This window comes from Podarcis raffonei, chromosome 2, assembly GCF_027172205.1.
Source record: "Podarcis raffonei isolate rPodRaf1 chromosome 2, rPodRaf1.pri, whole genome shotgun sequence".
Lineage (NCBI taxonomy): Eukaryota > Metazoa > Chordata > Lepidosauria > Squamata > Lacertidae > Podarcis > Podarcis raffonei.
The window spans coordinates 80056505-80071954 of NC_070603.1; the positions used below are offsets into that span (position 1 = coordinate 80056505).

The 15450-nt window shown below is 43.1% G+C and overlaps 1 long non-coding RNA gene across 1 annotated transcript; it reads left to right on the forward strand.

The window, feature by feature from the left end:
* Positions 1-9411: 9411 nt before the first annotated feature.
* Positions 9412-12619, forward strand: LOC128408282 (uncharacterized). The gene is made up of 2 exons (XR_008329021.1): positions 9412-10529; positions 11722-12619. It is a non-coding gene; the product is annotated as an uncharacterized LOC128408282 (long non-coding RNA).
* Positions 12620-15450: the final 2831 nt, after the last annotated feature.

Here is a 15450-nt window from a genome sequence, read left to right on the forward strand (position 1 = left end):
GATGGCGCCTCTGCCCATATTATTAAGTGTCTGTTCTACTGGATCAGAATGATGCATTATATAGCCTGCCTGCACCAGCCAGCTTGACTCAGGATTCTATAATTTCCTGCATTCTCCTAGCGCCGGGTCACTATTGAATATACCACAATTAAAAATAAAAGATAAAGCAATGCAAACAACCAGCCTCTGGTGGGCTCTCCAGAAACTAGCGCCATACCTTCTGTGGCCGAACTTTCTGCTTTTCTGCCTTCCCTTGCACTGGTCTTTAAAGACCAGGCTTTATCCACTTTATTACTCCCTGTGATGACAAGGTTCCTCTCAACCTAGCTGCAGACATTGGATTAATGCATAGTGCATGTACTCCTCAGTCTGGCAGAAGTTAAAAGAAAGAAGATTAGAGGATGTTTCTTAAAATGTGCAAAGTGTTTTTCCTACACCACATCCAGCTGCCATACATACACATCTGGGATGAGAAGCAGGATTGGTTTGGGAGGGTTCCTGTGATTTTAACAGCAACATGACAAGTTTTTTTTAAAAAAAAGTCAATTGGAGCTTAATGCGAAGATACAATGATTGGGAAAGACTTGCCTAGTAAATTAATGCTAGACATCAAAAGGCAGCGGAGAATGACTGAATATCATAGTGCTGTGTTGTAGTTTCTTAACTAGCCTCACATGGAGCAGAATGTAGAAATGGCTTGTTCTTTCTTTCTTTCTTTCTTTCTTTCTTTCTTTCTTTCTTTCTGTTATGTACTGAAGTTCTCACCCTGGGCCAGCAGGGGGATACTGTAGATAGTTTTCACTCAGGTCCACATATGCAAATAAGGGATTGAAAGTGATGTTCAGTGATTGGATAGCTACAGAAAGTGGTTACTGTTGCGTTCTAGTGGAGCTCTATATAAGCAGGCTGGCTGAACCCTTTAGCTCAGTTCTGTTCTGGCCTATGAATAAATAAGAGCTGTTTGAAGAATTTCTGTGTCGTCTGATATGTTCACCCACAACGTAACACTTTCTTTTTAAAGAACATGGTCAAACCCCTACCATTACCATCACTCAGGCAGCAGATCCTGGGACGGGAGGCAGTGCTGAGGTGTTGGGAGGACAGAACAGTGTGTGCTGTTCTTGACCTAAGCTAGCTTTCTGCTTTGAGATGCAGAAGAGGATGGTGCTTTGTTGTCAAGTTTGAAATGAGATTCAATTGCTATTCCAGCTGGCATCTGTATATGGAATTGAGAGGGGAGTGTCATCTTTAATCGAGTTAAGCTATCTCAGACTGGGCTTCTTGAATTTCATTGCCATTGGTCCCCACTCTTTTATTTTTGCCATCTGACAATGACATTTTGTGCATCTGGTAAAGTGGAATCTTCTTCACCAAAGCCAACTTGTTTTCTCCTGCTCCGGAGGGTGGGACCCGAACCAATGGCTTCAAGTTGCAAGAAAGGAGATTTTGACTAAACGTGCAGACAAAATCCTCTGCCACTGAGCTAGGGTCTGCCTACCTTTCAACATAAAGCAGATTTTCAGGGTTTGCTTAGTTTTTCTCCAGAGTAGAAAATTTCATCTCCCTGCCAACTGTGAAGGCCTAAAAAGAAAGGTAGCTTATTGCTCAGGCTTTGTATCTGACTTCGCTTGACCTAATTTACAGATCCTGGTTCCTCTGAGAGAGGGAATATGATTACAAAGAGGTGAGCGGAAATTCCAAGCCAGGGCTGCTGGAAAAATCAAACTGTAACTAACATCTGACCATTTGTATCAGTGTCAGGTTTAAGCTGCCTGTTCCCTAATGAGCAGCCTCTTCTCAACTGACATTTGACATGTGCACCCCATCCAGGCGAGCCATTTCCTTGGAAAGTTGGTTCACAGATGCTAAGTATTAGGCAAGCTACCTGCAGATGGGCCATGAAGCATCAGCAGATGAGATTAAGGAAGTGAAAGGGAGACTGCTGACCTCCTAAGAATCATTACCTCAGCAGGATCAGCACTCTTAAACTTCACAATAACCCCCTTTTCCTGACATCAAACAGATAATTTGACAAATGGAATTCCATACTTTGTTTCAACTGAAATCATTGCTTAGACATTTGCCTTGCAAAAAGGGGTGCTTATTTAACCAACCTGAGCTTCTAGTCAAGCCAAAGGAAATGGGCAAATCAGCCAGCAAACTCCAGTTTGCTTTTGTTCCATTTGCCCCTAAGGAACCAGGCTGGGCTACTCTACTGGAATCTGTCCCTATGAAGCAGTAGGAACCTAAACCTGAGACTTCTGCCAGAAAGGACAATGGAAAACCCAGGGCAACATTTCTAGTCACAAATTATTTCCAACAAAGGGGTTAAGAAATGTGTGTCTGGCATTTATAAACCACCAGTTAATTTTTATTTATTTATTTAAAATACATAATGCTGATGTACAATAAATCATTAAAACATCATAAAATTAAAAAGTCATAAAGTACAGAAGAAATGGCCAGCACTGAACCAAATTAATTTACCAGTAAACAACAGCAATAAAACTGCTAGCACATTTCCAAAGCTAAGGAGGGTCCTGTATGGTTTCAAAACAGATGGGGGGGGGGGAACCATGTGTTGACATTCTTGCATTGCAGGGGGTTGGACGAAATAACCCTCGGGTTCACCCCCCCAACTCAACAATTCTATGGTTCTAATCTTCACTATTACAGATGTAAATGTGGTAGATGCTTTAGGTAGCTCTGTGAGATGATTTAGGACTGTTTTTCACACAAAGCACATTTGCCACTAAGTACATGGTCTACAGGGAGCCAATCACAGTTCTCCATGGAAGGCACCCATTTGAAACAAGTTTTTTTGTTGCCATCACACATTATGTTTTAGATGTAGGCTCAATGGCTCACACGGTAATGTGTGTGGAAAGGACATCACCTGTGTTAAACTGCACTGAGGTGTCAGTGAGGAACTGCAAGGAGTCAGGTTTTTTTTTGTAACTAGCAAACACTACAGTGGTACCTCGGGTTAAGAACTTAATTCGTTCTGGAGGTCCGTTCTTAACCTGAAACTGTTCTTAACCTGAGGTACCACTTTTGCTAATGGGGCCTCCCGCTGCCGCCACACTGCCAGAACACAATTTCTGTTCTCATCCTGAAGCAAAGTTCTTAACCTGAGGTACTATTTCTGGAGTCTGTAACCTGAAGCGTCTGTAACCTGAAGCATCTGTAATGCGAGGTACCACTGTATTTTATTTTTTTAAACTATGCTATATTTTAATAATCATAGAATTGTAGAGTTGGATGGGACCACTAGCTGACAGTGGAATCTGTCAATTGTGATTTCTCACTGTTTCTCATTTCCCCCCAATCTTAAATGCAGCTCACATTTCTGTATCAGTTCACATTTTTAAAAAATGTTCACACCAGCATTTATTGTATACATATTTTGTATGCAATTCTGCCTAATATGCACATTTTTGCAAAGTAGTTTTCCCAATTGAATGCATTTTTGTATACTATTTGAACAAATATATGCATTTTATGCATGCATTTTTTTGTAATAAAATTTTGGGGAACTGCATTGCAAATTTCAGAGAAATGTGAATTTTAATGGAGGATGGTGTTTCATTCCACATCTTGTTTTGGAAACTGCAAACTAGGTAGTTTCACTTTTAAATGTTAGTTGAAACGAATTGCTCCTGCATCTTATCTGCCATGTGCACAGCTGTCTTCAGAAATAAAATACCACCCAAGGTAGCATCTTGCAAAACAATGCTTTCAGGGACATAAATAGTGATTATGCCATTCTATTTACCTCCAGCTCTTTTAGCACACTGATGATTGGGCTCACATATATTACCATATGACAAATCTGATGTTTCTATATACATCATGTTAAATTACTTCTCATTCTCATTTCAGATTGCTAATATTGCTACTGGATATTGCAGGGTATCAAATATTGATGGCAAACATCTTCTGTATATCCAACATCAAAATCTAAAAGGATTAGCAGGTGTGTGCGTGCATATGGACTCAGCTATACAGCTGCAAATTAAACGTTTTAAAGTGCAATATACAAATGTGACACTGGAAGGTGATTGTGAGCTATGGCATATTAAATATATTTTTCAAAACTTTTTTATTTTTTAAAAACATTTTCACAACGTTTTTAATATGTTTGTAGATTCCACCCCAGACTCAGGTGTGCTAAACATCAGCTATATTAACTATTTCCAGCTGTTAGGTGTAGAGGATCCTCACTTCCTGAACTGGAGACCGCATCCATTTCTTAAAACAGTTTGGATTAATGGGACATTACATGGAGTAGTTTTGCTTATGCGACAGGAACCACATGTCTCTCCTGCCTGCTATTGATGAATGTTGTGCCCTTACTGCAGTAGATGGGCAAGAGGGCAGGCAGTGATGGCGGGACATCCCCCCCCCCCAACGCTGCAGAAGAACACAACAAGAAAAGGGAAATTAGGTGCCATTGTTGTTGCATCAATCCCACCCCCACCCCAAAGGTGTTACAACATCAGATTCAATCACCATTTAGTTGGGTGGTGGTACCAGAAAAATGTAGCGGAGGGTGGCAGAGGACAAACTATATTTCAGGAAGTGGCGGATCAAGGTTGGTTCTGAAAGAGAAATAATGATATGTTTCCACATTAGCCCTTCCATCCAGATGGGGGATAGCTCAGCTGGTAGTGCAGGAACCTCTTAACCTCAGGGTCGTGAGCTTGAGCTCCATGCTGCGCAAAAGATTCCTGCATTGCAGGGGGTTGGACTGGATGACCCTCATGGTCCCAACTCTACAGGTCTATGATCCTAAACATGCTTTCTCTGAAGGGCATCCTGGTGACTTTATTGAGTTTACTTTCAAATAAGCATAGAACTGCAGATGTATTTTAATTTGGCATTACGATTGAGTTACTGTTTGTGTCTGGAAAGTACCTTTCCTTCAAATAACCACAGGGGTCAAGAAATCTGAGTGGCTGACTGCCCCGCTTTCACCTCACCTATTTGTTAAAATGCAATTCATTGCAGGGCTGAGGTTTTTGCTATTACAAATTGCTGACAGTTTATTTTGTCCCTCCCCCCAATTGTGCAGTCTGTAACATGCTAGAACAAATGTTTTCAATCTTGCCGTTCTGCCCCCATCAGACATGATAGCACTGTGTGCTTTCTTTCCTTTCCTTTTTCTTTGTGCTGTTTCTTCTGTATTATGTGCACAGACAGTTGCAACACTTAACATTTAATGCTGCACCATAAAACTACTGATTAGCAGGAGATAAATACTGCACTCTCATTTGACCTTTGGTTGTGTTGCTTTCTAAACAGAATGCACCTCAAATGCCTCAACTTACAAAAATTGATCCCCCCTCCAAAAAAAAATCAAACTGCTTTTAATCCTTTACACCCAGGAAAATTCCATCTGATAGCAATCATTTCCTTCAGATTAGAGTTTTACAGTGGCCTTGTACAATTAAGGAGGGGGGGCACCATGGCAAAAGAAATGTTGATCAGAGGAACAAGAGTGAAATTTGTATGACAATGTAACTTTTTATAGTTGTTGTTTTTTTAAAATAGCCTTGACAGCATGGGAAAGAGGATATAATATTACTGAAATGTGGAAACTCTTACATCTCTGGTCTTTCATAATTGCATGCACATTTTGCTTATGAGCTCAGCAATGGCTGGGGCCCGTTTATCAAATGACAACATACTGGAGGGCTAAGGTCATCAGAAATGCTGTCAAGAAAAGGTAATAATGGGAGCTACTGGGCATTTTTCAAAATCTGGTGAGATGTGCCGCTTATTCAGAGTGATTGATAGCTGGATTGTTTGAGTGGGTGTTGTGCAGTTTGCTCTTTGTGGCAACTGCGTCATTCTGAGTCAGACCATTAGTCCATTGAGCTCAGTAGTGCCTACACTAACTGCCAGCAGCTGTCCAAGATTTCAGACTAGCATCTCTCTTAGCCCTATCTGGATATTCCAGAATCTGAGCTTGGACCATCTGCATGCCAGGAGGATGGTCTTCTGCTGAGCTGCGAACTTCCCCCTAAGGGAATTTTGTTACCAACATTATTTCTCTCAAGTAACTCTGGCAGTTCCATCACAGGCTCCTCTCCTCTCTTGGTGAGCCCATGGGGCAAAGGCAGTTGTAAGTGTGTATCATTGCAATTGTCCCGAAATCATTCCTTATGTGAATGCAGAGCCTAATGCTTGTCTGTTGGGCATCACCTGTAAAGCCCTCTAGGTGACAAATTATGTGTCCCTCTATTTGGCCTCCTTCCCACATTTCCCTTCATCTCGGAGCTCTGCCGCCAGAGGATTCACATTCACAAACTATTCAAGCTCTGCTTAAAACCACTGCCTTATTTAATAAAGCGGTGATTACCAACAGACGAAGCACAGGAGACAGCCTCTTTTGGGTAAAGTCAGCTGAAGATGGGTATTGGCTTACAAGCTGTCTTTTTTCCAAGAGTGGGAAGAACATGGCTTTCAAATATATTTCCTTAACAGGACGCAGCTCTGCTCCACTTTGGATTTCACTTGCTTAAGCCTTGCTTTGCATGAATGCCTGGCTAGCTGTAGTGTAACCTGTAACTGAAAAACAACAACAGGGCCATAGGGTTGGAGAGGCCATGTAGCCCAACTCCCTGCTCAGTGCAGAAAACCCAGATGCAGAGCATCTACAAGAGACAGCTGTCCAAGTTCTGCCTGAAAACCCCTTGAGGCAACTGGTTCCAAATGCTCCTATGGTCAAGACAGCTAATTTTCAACCAAAATCCACCCTCTTGTAATTTAACCCCATTCAATCTAATCCTGCTGTCTGGAGCACCAGATAAGAAGTCTTTGTCATCTTCCAGATAACAGTCCTTCAGGAATTTGAAGAGTGCTGTTTTCATTTCCTCCCTGAGTCTTTTCTTTCTCCAGGCTAAAGACACCTGGTTCCTTCTACCTTTCCTTATAGAACGTGCTTTCCACACTGCTGGCCAACTCTGTTGTCTGTTCCAATTTGTCTATGTCAGGAGTGGAGAATCTTCCCACCTACCCCCCCCCCGTCAAGGGCTGTCTTTGCTTGGAGGTACTGTGTTATGGACCACATGCTGGCAGACAGATTGCCCACACCTGATTTTGGTGGGGTTTTTTTTGGAAAAATTATTTATTTGGTTTTTCAAATTAAAATTTCACAGAGATATATCAAACATAAATAATAAAAACAAGATTCCAATGAATCTCCTGGACTTCCATCCTCCCATTTGTGGGTCCTATTATTAATTGTTTCCTGATGCATCCTTTATGATCATCCAAATCCTTTACCTCTTCCATTATGTCCAGAATTCAACCTTAAACTACAAATGATATTCCAATCCTACGAATGATTTTAACTGTTTACAATGATAACTTAAGATAACTTAAGATAAGTTAACTTAAGATAAGTTATAAATTTTCCCCATTCCTTATTAAAATTTTGGTTGACTCTTCCGGTCATTTTCACCATTTCAGCATAGTCCATTAACTTCATCTGCCATTTTTCTCTGGTAGAAACTTTATCTTCTTTCCATCTGTGGGCCAGTAACATCCGTGCAGCCGTGGTCACGTACATAAATAGTATTTTCTGCTCCTTTGGGATTTCAGCACCCAGCCCACACCTGGTTTGTATCCTCCTGAAAATGCGGTGCACACAGCACTCCAGATACTGACTAGGGGAGCATCAAACCTCACCTGAAGTACAGTGTCCAGTTCTAGATATTCATCATCAAACCTTTATTGGCATCACTTACAAAAATTCAGAATAAATAAACCAGTGCGATCTTCACCATTTCAACAGTACAGTCATTTGCCAAAGGGAAGAAGAGGTGAGCAATCTATTTCGGTTCTGCATATTCATCTTCATTCACTCCTGCTTCCACTCCCACCTCCCTTTCCCCATGCTGAATTTTAGATTGTAAGCTCCCAGGGGCAGGGGCCCGTTCTCTTGCTTTGTGTAACGTCTTAAGGACGATGAGCTATATAATATGCAGTCATACAACAGTTACGACCAAGTGGACTTTCTATAAACAGGCTCCCAAGCAAACAGCCACACAAATGTGATAAATTCTCCTGTATTGCAAATAGAGCTTCACTGTCAATAGTATTACTTTCCTTTCTTTCCTTTTCAATTGTCTTTTAAATAGTTGGGGTGCTGAGCAGGTTAATGATGATGATAATTTTAAAAATCAAAATTAAATCAAATTGACCCGGGCACTTTTGCATGGCATGGTTAGCCTCCTAGTGTGGTGTACTGGTTAGTGTGTCAGACTAGGACCTGAGAGACCAGGTTTCCTGTCCCCCCTCAGCCATGAAACTCACTGGGTGAACTCTTGGCCACTCACTCACTCTCAGCCTAGCCTTCCCCGCAGGGTTGCTGGGACGATAAAACAGGGAGGAAGAGACCCATGGCACATCACCTTGAGCTCTTTGGAGGATAGAAACCAAATAATAAAGAAATAACTTGGGCTCCTTTAAGAAAACAACTAGGATGCTCAGCACAGCCGGCTCTCTTAGTACTGCAAAGCACAACAGTGTTATTGTTCCAGTGTATCTGAAGAAGTGTGCATGCACACGAAAGCTCATACCAAGAACTAACTTAGTTGGTCTTTAAGGTACTACTGGAAGGAAAAAAACTTTATTGTTCCAGTGTGTGCGTCCCATCTCTGCATTCGGCTGCTGAAAGGAATGAGCCTTTCTGGTCTGTTCCTTGCGAGGAAGATGCTGTAGCCTCTCTTGGGAGAAGATGCAGGCTGAGAGCGGAAAGAGGGACAGACCTGACCCACCTCTTTCCCTTTCATGCCAGAGTGAAACAGTCCCCGCACTTTGCTTTCACTTTCCCCACTTTTCTGACCCCCCCCCCCGCCGAACAATCAATGCGGGGGCGTGGGTGGAATCGGTCTGCTGGGGAAATTGACAGGGGGTTCATATATATAAGTCCTGTGTACGTCTCCGTCCCCATAAAACTTATCCAGCGAAACAGAATAGGAGCGAGGCGTTATCCCCTGATAACTCAACCAATACAGCAAGGCTGGCTTTTCGTGGAAAGGTGATGGGGCGGAGGAGGGCGGGGTGTGTGTGGAGAGATCAAGGGGTCTCCGAAGGCTTTGGCATCAGGGTGTAATTACCGATGATTGATGGGCCACTGCCTCCGGGTTTCAGGTTAAATAAACAATTCGTGCAGTTGGTCAACTTCCCTGTAACTTTTTTCTCTTTTTTTGGTGTTAAAAGTCCCTCCTCCTCCTCCTCCCCTCCTCCTCCTCCTCCTGGTTTCTAAAAAATCCCCCTTTTACAAGGCAGTGGAGGTGGCGGCAACAGCACACGCCGATTTCGCCTGCATTGGGGGGTAAGTCTTTTTTCGTGGAGCAGCTAAGCGACCAAAGGGGTGGGCGTGGGGAGAGACCAGTTTGTGTAATTGACGAGAGAGGGGGCGGCCAGGGTGGTGGGAGCCCCTGATGAGGGACAGATGGACCTTCAGCAGATCCGCGCGTGCTTTAGAGCAAAGATCAATTCCAGACCCAAAGTTTTGTCTCCTGATCGCCCTGCTGTTCTCCATTCGTCCTCTCCGCCTCCTATCCAAGGCTGGAAACACACTCCCTGGCACTGTGTCTCAGAGCTCCTTTACTCGGCTTCTCCCTGTAAAGTTACTGGTTTTTTTTCCCCCAACCCAGGTGTAACGAACAGAATTGGAACACCAAAAATCCTCATTGTGGCGCCTCGGGTGCGAAACTGGGCTCTCCTTTGTAACCCTTTAAAGAGGTGCCTAACATAGCACGCTCTGAACTCTCCCAAGCCAAGGCTCTGAGCCTCATAACTTGTAGCACCGTTAAAGCGATTGGCCCTCCCTGAAGTGATGGAAACCCCATTGGCACGTATAAAGTCTGCTGCAGAGCGGCAGAATGTATGAAATTACACGAGCCAGGAAAAGATTGTTTCAGGGTTCTAAACCGGGGGAGGGGAGAATGTGCAACAATATTCCCTGACGTTATTTAGGAAATACATGGACAAGAAAAGGGCGGGGAGAAAGAAGGAAACAAAACAAAACAAGAGCACTTCAAAATGTTTCTGAGCTGTTGCTTTGCTGCAAACAATTCCCTGGGTGGAGACAGATTGGTGGATACGGTATTTGTAAATCGAGCGATGCTTCAGAGCTGGGGGCAGGGCAGGGTTGGGGGAAAAATAAAGCTCCCTTCTTTGTTTCTAGCCTGATTAGAGGTTAGGGTGGAAAACTAAAAGGGGGAAGGGGACTCACCCCTGAACCTGGGGAAAATGGCATGGTGACCAGTCAGCTGCAGGGTTCCTCATCCTGTAATGTATACTGTGTGCTATCCATGTCACTGGTGAGTGGTCTCCAACACAGAAGTGACCCAGAGACCCTGGAGATGACCTCTCTTTTCTTTACTTACTTACTTACTTACTTTATATTCTGCTTTTCCTGCAAGGAGCTCAAGGTCAGGTGTGTTGAGATATGAATCTATAATCTTTTCCTACTATTCTTCTGAGCAGAGCAGGGAAGACAAGGGCAAAAGGTATGCTTGAGAATCCCACTTTGTGATATAATCCCTCCCATTTGTGATATAAGTGATAATGCCACTGGCCTACCTAACAGGGGTGTTGTAAGGATTACAAGATAATATCCAGGAAGCCCCAGGTAATTCTATGTAGCAATATTACACAGGAGCATGGGCCATTGTGAAGACAAAAAGATATTTTCTACCTTCCTCTAGCTATGTTACTCTTCTAGGAAGCTTCTTATCTCCCCCTCACTGTCATAAAAAGTATTATTTTAATCGGAACTTCTTCTGGCGGGCATATCAGGGAAATCTGAGGAGAGAAAGCAAAGGATGCCAGTTTGATCTCAGTTGCTGACTTCCTGACCAATTCTTACATTTTGGCCTTTGATACAGAGCTGGCTCTGCCTCAAAATAGGGTGGTGTTGTGATAGTTCAAGTGCGTGTCTTTTGCTATACACAGGTAGAATGGGACATCAGTATAGGCAGTGGTTCTCCAAACCATGTGCAAGAGACTAGTGCCCAATTAACAGAAGGCCACTTCTTCTACCACCAATATAGCTTGCTACTTCTCAGAAGTCCTTCCTGAAATAATACATCCCAAAAGACACCTTACCTAGCATTTGGGGCTGAGGAATTCACCTGGGGGAATCCAACAGATGCTGAGAAAGCCCTGGGTTGGGATGAGTCACCCCTTAGGCATTAGGTTCTAAATGTGCACCGCGGAGACACGATAGAAGCTGACAACAAACACAGAGACATGAAAAACAGTCATTGAAAAAGACAAACATGGTGTAAGTAGCACTCGTAATGCATACACAAACACACATAATATTTAAAGAGAGGTACTATATGGTCTATTGAAAAGTTACAGTAGCCCCAAAGCCAAGATGAGTGAATATGAGAACCATACAAAAAAGACAACAGATCATGGTGAACAAGGGAAAATAACAGAAATACAGCTATATACAAAGTGTGTGTGTCAAGAGCTGGTTACACTGAAACTAGCATTGTACAGTACTGTATGTCACAAATCACTGATAATGTCCTCCTTGCTGAAAGCCTGTATTGGACCCACATTCCTGACCTTTACACTGCCTTTGATATAGTTAACTACCCTCTCCTACTTGATTCCTTTTGGGTGTCTGTGACTCTGTCCTTATCTGGTTCTCCTCCTACCTGTCTAATCATTCTTTCAATGTCTCCACAGGTGGAAACTCTTTCTCTGCTTTCCCTCTCTGTTATTCTCTTCTCTCTCTGCACGCTGTCCTTGGATGACCTCATCAGAACCCAGAAACCCCTAAAACACTGATGACAACCAACCCTCTCCCCCTCTGAACCGCCCTCCTCACCCCACATCTTGAAGTGCCTCTCTGATCTTATTGCTGGAATACTCAATATGTCAAAGATCAAATGTCTGGTCTTTCATCTCAAGCCGCCTTCTTCATGTATTCTTGGCTTTTTCTTTGACAATGTTGCCATTCACCCTTAATATATCCTTTCCTTGTTGTTCTTCTGGCCCATGCTCTAGTTATCTCTCACCTAGACCTCTACAGTATTTTCCTTTCTAGTCCTCTGCAGGGTCAGCCTCATCTCCTCATATAGGCAAAATAAAACCCTTTCTTATCACTCTTATCATGTGATGCCCCTACACTGGCTTCTCATCTACTCTAAGACTAATGTGATTCCCTTCACGGCCCTCCATGGCTTCACCCCCTAATCTCCCTGCACATCCCAGCCGGTGATCTTCATTCCTCTGGTTAATGATGTTAGGTGTGCAAACATGATCATTCTGTGTCGTAGTGTTTCTGTCCCGCCTCTGCTGTGAACATGGTACCCACCCACCCATATATATAGATCCCACATCGATTTAGGGCTATAAAAAACGAATGAGCAAACTCAAAACCATTTCATGAGAGTGGACTTCCTTGAACTGTATCAGATACTCCAAAGTTAAGATTTTGCTGAGAAATCTATGAAGCTTTCCAACCACTGCAAATTGGGCTGGCCTGGAACACAATGGAGCTAGTAATTGCTGGTCCAGAGTTCCCCCAGGTATCTTTAATTTATTTTATTATAACCAAGTGTAATAAAAACCACTGCAATTCTCCTGGTGTGGTTCTTTTGTCTTTAGCTGGTGCTAATTTTAGTTCCTGTGAACCAGAAATGTACTTTGTGCTCCTTCCTCTCCTAGGCTTTTCTTATGTCTGGTGAATGTGCAACAAACCGAGCATCAATATGTAGACATGGATCCTGAGAACATATGCAGAATGAAGGGGGGAAAGGTTGCAGCTCAGCAGTAGAGCACATGCTTTGTATGTAAAAGGCCCCAGGTTCATTCTGCAACATCCAGGTAGGGCTGGTATTGCCCCCCTCTGAAACCCTGAAGAGCCCTTACCAGTCAGGGTTGACAAAACTGAATGATACAGATAAATGCCAGTTCCTATGAAGAACTTCCCCTTCATTGTGAAGGGGTTCTCCGTTGCTTCACATTACTATGGCTCCCTGCGTAGTATCTAGCAGAAGCATTGCAAGGAGTCTTCCCTAATTCTAGGAAGCCACAGGAGTGGAGAGAATTGCAGTAGTTGCATTTATTGATAAGCAACAGAACAGCAACTCAACATAGCAGCCAGAATTTGCTACACAGGAAAGACTAAGGCCCCAGCTGGTGGCACTGGGTAAAAGCCATAGTCATGGCTGGAGGTTGTATGCCTTGCCTGCTCCTCCAAGGATTGGAGTATCCCATTAAAGGGATCCAGGAGGAGGTGTTTCTCTCTGGATGTCTAGGTGGTGGCTAGGGCCATAGCACTCCTCAAGACAATCTCTGTGGGGTTGCACCTATTTGATGTATGTTATGTTGTTGTTTAGTTGTTTAGTCGTGTCCGACTCTTCGTGACCCCATGGACCAGAACACGCCAGGCACTCCTGTCTTCCACTGCCTCCTGCAGTTTGGTCAAACTCATGTTAGTAGTTTCAAGAACACTGTCCAACCATCTCATCCTCTCTTGTCCCCTTCTCCTTGTGCCCTCCATCTTTCCCAACATCAGGGTCTTTCCCAGGGAGTCTTCTCTTTTCATGATGTGACCAAAGTATTGGAGCCTCAGCTTCAGGATCTGTCCTTCCAGTGAGCGATGAATGTTATAGACTCCCTCAATATGTGTTCGATGACACTTGAGAAAACCAAGCTTCAAGTGGGTTGGTTGATAATGGTTGTACCCAATGCTTAAGCCCAAGCCACTCCCATTTATAATCAATAAAGTTGTGGCCTAATTTGAACCAAATGAATGTCTGTAAGTGTGGCTATTTTATTCTAAGTGCAGAGGGAGGTGGTACATGGCTCCTGGGCATGCAATTGGTTCCCATTTGGCTATAGAGGGAACCACAACCAGAGAGGAGGGAGGAGTTTCTGAATCTAAAGCACACACTCTACTAAGCTTTGGCTCTTTGCCGATTTAAAAGAAACAGAAGGAAAAATAATATTTTTGTTATTTTAATGCTAAAAAGAAATTTGTGTGTGTGTGTGTGTGTGTGTAAGAGAGAGAGCAACGAAGAATGAAATGTGACCAGGAATCAAGAGCATATTTATCTTTAAAAATTCATCTCATTTGAAGATGGAGATAACTGAAGCATCCCTAATGAAAGAAAGGCAGGCTATAAATATGCTTAATTAATTAACACTAGGCTATGGGCATATGTGTAGCTCCACTAATATCTTATCAGTATTGTAAACTACATTTCCCCAGCTAGGATCACGGTACAAAGAACATTGTTAGTGAACATCATTTTAGAGTTTCTGTGCTACCAGATGACTTGTGACACATCCGGAAGTTGGCTCTAAGAGGATCTGTGCTCAGAATGAGAAAAGGCCAAGCGCTCTGCTATGTATGCAGGAACCTTTTGAGGGGTCCATATGAGTTTTTAATAAATAAACAAACTGTTGCCAGATATCTAATGTAAAATTGGTTCAAAATATTTTAATTTGATTTTCTTCCCTCTTTTCCCTGATACTGATAATCTTCTGAATTGCCTGCCTGCTCAGTTGCACAACACCAGATATTTGGCAGGGACGCGGGTGGCCTAGGACTTGCCGACCAGAAGGTCGGTGGTTCAAATCCCTGCGACAGGGTGAGCTCCCGTTGCTCGGTCCCTGCTCCTGCCAACCTAGTAGTTCAAAAGCACATCTGGCGGGAAGGTAAACGGCGTTTCCGTGCGCTGCTCTGGTTCGCCAGAAGCGGCTTAGTCATGCTGGCCACGTGACCCGGAAGCTGTACACCGGCTCCCTCAGCCAGTAAAGCGAGATGAGCACCGCAACCCCAGAGTCGGCCACGACTGGACCTAATGGTCAGGGGTCCCTTTACCTTTACCTAGATATTTGGCTAGACTATATTGTGAGTGCATTTATGTTTTTCAGGAGATGGTTGCTCAGTGAACTAATTTATACAAAAGTATAAAAATTTGAAAGAGACGATGGCCCTTTTCTTGATCCATTAGCCTTGTGCTGAGGGTGCTGGGAGGAAGAAATGTTTTTCTGAGTTGTATTTATCCTTTGGTTACCTGTGTTGCATGCAGCCTTTTGTGTTCTCTAACATGAAGCTGTTCCAATTTACAGTAATCTCCTGTTTTAGAGGGCTTGAACATTTCCTTTTTTAAAAAAAATAATCTACTTGCTAATGATTGCTGTTCCTGGATTGAATCCAGAAGCACAGCGAAAATATAAACAGCCCTGATTACATGCTGCTAGTGATGAAATGTGACTAGAAGAATTTAATTGATATTGGGAAGAATTGTTCAAAGAAACACCCTACTTCTGAACAAACTTTATTTTTTATGAATGAAAGTAGGTATCGGAAGCTGTGCGGGTCCCATTAGTGGCAAGTAGCAGAAGGACATGTACTGAACTGTAACCTTGAGATGGATGGTTGAATGAGTTCTAGACACC